At 45.3% G+C, this 4,672-nt stretch overlaps 1 pseudogene; it reads right to left on the reverse strand.

Moving 5' to 3' along the window:
• Positions 1-1,239: 1,239 nt before the first annotated feature.
• On the reverse strand, positions 1,240-3,873 carry LOC124505077 (60S ribosomal protein L23-like; annotated as a pseudogene).
• Positions 3,874-4,672: the final 799 nt, after the last annotated feature.

Genomic DNA, 4,672 nt, shown 5'->3' on the forward strand with positions numbered 1-4,672 from the left:
ACAGCGTGTTGTTTAATTGTATTTTATTACTTGTCATTGCTGTTAATCTGCTCTGCCTAATTTACGTGAAACTTTATCATAAGTGAGTATATATGGAAGAAACCATGTATATCGGGTTCAGTTCTTTCCTCAGGCATCCTTTGCGGGTTCTGGAACGTATCCCCCCTGATTGGCGGGGGGAGGGGGGGAGCAATGCATAGCCTCTCTTAGTGATAATAAACTGGGAATACCCTGGTAGCCTGGTCCGCAGCTTGCTCGCCTGAGTTCTGCGAGCCACTTCAGATGAGGCGAATGGAGGCCGAGGGGAGAGCCTCTGATGTGGAGCTCTCTGGTCGGAAGTACAGGTGACAGCTGGGTGCCTGGGTGGCTCAGTCGGTCGAGAGTCGCACTTTGGCTCAGATCACGATCTCAGGGTTGGTGAGTTCCAGCCTCGCCGTCAGCCTCTGTGTTGACCGTGCGGAGCCTAGAGCCTGCGTCTCCCTCTCTGCGCCACGCCCGCTTGCACTCTCTCTTAAAAATAAACATTAAAAACCACAGGTGGCAAGAGTTGGCATCTTAAAGGGGGATGAGGGCTGTCTCGTGGGACTGAGCCCTTAATCTGCCGCGTCTGCCACGCTCTCCAGGTGGATAGCCTTAGAACTGGGTTAAATTATAGGACACGTAGCTGGTGGTGGAGAATTGCTGGGGGAACCCCACACTTCCGGTGGCCGGAAATCCTGAGAGTGTGAAAGTCCAGGAGAGAAACCGGTTTTCCACGCTAGCTTCTAACTGTGTTCGTTTGCCAAGCATTCCTGCAGTGCCCGTAGTGTGATCGGCGCTGGAGATGGAGAGGAGGCTTTCCCCCCCACCCCCCTTGGTTAGTGGTGGTGAAACAGACCTGTTGTTGGATCATTTCAGTCCTTGTGGTTTTGCGCTCCTATGTAGGCATAGCTCCGCATTTTGTGTGTGTGTGTGTGGGGGGGGGGGGTTAGTCTTATCAGGGGATGTTTACCGAGTTTCTACCATGCAACAGGTATTCTGCTCACTGCATTCCTCCAAGAGTCACGTGTGATACAACCACCTTATGTGGCAGATTTTATTCTGCCCATTTTTCAGAAAACAGAGCCGGAAATTAGGCTAAATAACTGGCTTAGCCTCAGAGGTAGTAAGAGGCAGAGCTGGGATTCAAAGCCAGCCCTGTGTTCTCTCCTTTTTCGAGCTAATAATTTTTAGTTTTTTTTAAACAAAGGCACCAAGGAATCATGCAGTGCTGGCAGCATTGGATGCAGTCCTGGGCCACAATGTGCAAACTCCTTCGCAACTGGTCCTGTTATAGAGAACCTTTTTTTTTTTTTTTTTCCTGCCGGTATTGTTTACTATGAGCCCCATCACCTTCAAAATAGAGAAACATGCCATCTTTTTCCAGTATGACTTTCGTTGTCGAATTACCACTGCTGGATGTACCTTCTTTCTGAGCTCTGGTTTGCCTTTCTTCACCGTGGCCATCACCGTGTCACCCACATCAGCAGTAGGAAGTCTGTTCAGTGGTCCCTTCATCCCCTTCACAGAGATGATAGACAGATTTTTGACTCCTGTGTTGTCAGCACACTTGATCATGGCTCCTATGAGAAGACCCAGGGAAATCTTGAAGGTCAAACCTGAGCACCCACCGCATCCTTGCTTCAACGTCTTGAAAGCCAGAAAGGCACGGAAAGCCAGCCCTGTGCGCTTAACTACCATGCTGCCTTTCCCACCTCCTTGGCCTGCGAGGGTTTAGAGAAGGCTTTAGGATCCCCCAAGGAGAGCCTTGAAGGCAGGGTAGGACACCCCAGTATTGGTCAGCATAAGTTTGTCTGAGGGATATCTGCTTTGGAGGGGTGGGTGTGAACCAGACTTGTGCCCCCGCAGCTGCTGTCCACGTCTTCCATGCCAGTCTTCCTGGCTCTTGCATTTAGACAGGCCAGAGGCCCCAATGGGAAGCTGCAAATCGGTGGCAATTGAATTGCGGAGTTGTGCTGAGATTGGAAGCAGCTGGAGACAAGGAGAAAACCAAGAGGGTCTTTGAGCTTGATCTAAATATAGCTTTGCCGATGTGCTTAATTTTTTTCCCCCTCAACGTTTCATTGTTGATTTTGAAGGAACTCAGCTCCCCGGAGGAAATGTTTAAGGCTGGAGAAATAGAGTTTTTCTTCAGTTTGGCTTTTGCGTAAATAAGAGGAACACGAAGCACAAATGTTACACTGGTTCTTATTGATTTAAGTCCTAACAAGTTAAACAGTTTTACAGTTGGCCAGCTTAGTGCCTTCTCATGGCAGCTCTGAAGCTAATTGTGGGGAAGGCCATGTGGGAGGTGACGAGACTTAATGCCTTGGATCCTGGTTCCCCGTGACTCTCCTGTGTCTTTGTCTCTCTGTGTCCTCTTACCTTTTTCTGATTCTTTGTAATGCTGTCTCTTTGTCTTCATCGATGTCTGTTCTTTCATTCTCTTTTAAATCTCCACAAGTTTTTGCCTCTTGTTCTGTTTTCACTTGGGATGCTACAATAAATAGAGCAGACACAGACCCAGACCTCAAGAAATTTACAATATGCTCTTTCCATATTGTTCAGTATCTGTCAGTGGCTGGGTGCAGCTGGTGGCTGTCATAGCTGCTTTTGTCGCTGTCACCCTGAGGATTTGAGAAGGAAAGAGAAACTGCTTTTTGTGACCTATGTCCTCAAGAACACATAGCTCACATAGCTGTCTGTGAATCTTCATAGATACTTCATGCTAGGCCAGGGCTTCTCAGTTGGAGGTCTGTGCATGAGCTCAGGGGGATCAGGGAACCTCTGAAATAGTAAGCAGGTTTCTAAATATGTGTCCATGTGCATCTTTGGGGTGGGGAGAGTTTCACAACTTTAATTGTGGCTCAAGATCATGAGCCAGATAATGTCAAGAACAGCCACCCTACCAGTGAGGCCCCTGGGTGGGGAGCCCCGTCACTTTTTTTTAGCTCTTAACAAGGGTTCTTAGTAGTTCTCTCAATCAGGAGCCTTATTTACCTTCTCAGGTTATCATTGAAGAAATAAACCAATAGCCAAATTTGACCTTTCTATCTTAAAACAATCATGTCCTTTGTATTTAGTCTTATTTGTGGGTTGATTTGCAACTGAAATACTAAATTATTGAACTTTGTTATGTGCTTGAAAGAGCAGAATACTTTGATTCTATGAGAAGGATGGAGTTGCTATTGCTTTATTTTTTGCTGTATTCTGAAAATGAATGTATATATACGAATGCTCTGTTCAGTCAACTGTGTCTTTCCATATACCACATACTTGCTACACTCTGGAGATTTGATGATAAAGACAAACAACACCCTTGTCCTCAAGGAACTTACTATTGGCAATCTGGAAAGACAAACCTGGAAAAAATACAAAGAGTGTAAGAGCAGGGACAGCTCTGAGGCTAATGAGGACCACATGGTTTGTGGGTGGCAGTGGTCCTAGAAGGGTTGCTGGAGCAAGTAGCCTCCAAGCTGAGCTGAAAGATTGGGAGCCAGCAAGATGAAGGAAGATGTGGTAGAGGGAGCGTCCTAGGTAAAGGGAATGGCATACTTAAAGATCTGAGAATGAAAGAGGAGCAAAGCTTACCGTGGAAAGTGAGAGATTAATATGTCTGAAACGCAGAAAGAGAATGAATTGAAGAATGGTTTCTATGGCAACGCACTTCAGTTTTTGACAGCACTGAACCATAAAGTCCTTCCTGACCATTAACCTTTTCACATAAAGACTTTGGATGCTCCCTGGTAGACAAAAATCTTCATGAGATTAAGACAGCCAAGAATTTCCTCTTTCCATTTATTTAATCTGAGCAGAACTTTTAAACAATTTTTTGCCCTGCTGTACCCTTGCCATGCCCACCACCTGGCGTGTTGTCCTTAACCCCATCCACTCAATTGTAAGGTTACATATATGTTTACCTCCCCCATCAGACTGTGTGCTGTCAAGGGCAGGGATGTGACTAATTCTGTAGAGTGTTTGGTGCAGAGCCTAGCACACAGCAGGTGCTCAATTAGTGTTTTGTGGCTGACCAATGAATGGATGAATGGCTTAGATACTAGTCAGTGATAAGTCTTAGGAATAAAAATCAGGATGGAATAGAGACCAGCAGGAAAGCTGGACAAGTCACAGCAGGAGGTGTCAGTGTCACCCTAGGAAATGGAAGTTCTTTCTATCCATGGATTTCATGGATGTTCTTATATTTCTCAGCATATATTTTTCTCCTCCAGGAACTGCTGTTCCCTCAGTTATACAATACACTAATTTAACATCCTGAAAATGGCTTCCCAATGACCATAATTAGATTTTAGAGGTCTTGGAAAATTTGCATTACCAACTAACAAAACAGTCCAGTGTGTCAGAACAGCAAAGCCAAAATGTGAAACTGGAAAACTGCCTTGAAGAGCAGGCCTTTACTCTCTGTTCTGTGTTTCTGTTATTCTGTGACTTCTTGCTGTTTTGGCTCAAGTTGTCTTTTATTTGTGATGATTCTACTGTGGTAGATAGCCTCTAAGATAACTCCCAGTGATTCCTATATTTTGGTCTTCATGTTCTTGTGTAATCTTACCCCCCTTGAGTGTAGACCAAACTTAGGGTCTCACAACTAACCAATAGAATATGGGAAAATTGATAGCATTAGATTAGGTTATTAAAA

This window comes from Lynx rufus, unplaced genomic scaffold (genome assembly GCF_022079265.1).
Source record: "Lynx rufus isolate CCGP_SWC_20201006 ecotype Redwood Valley unplaced genomic scaffold, mLynRuf1.p SCAF_9, whole genome shotgun sequence".
Classification (NCBI taxonomy): domain Eukaryota; kingdom Metazoa; phylum Chordata; class Mammalia; order Carnivora; family Felidae; genus Lynx; species Lynx rufus.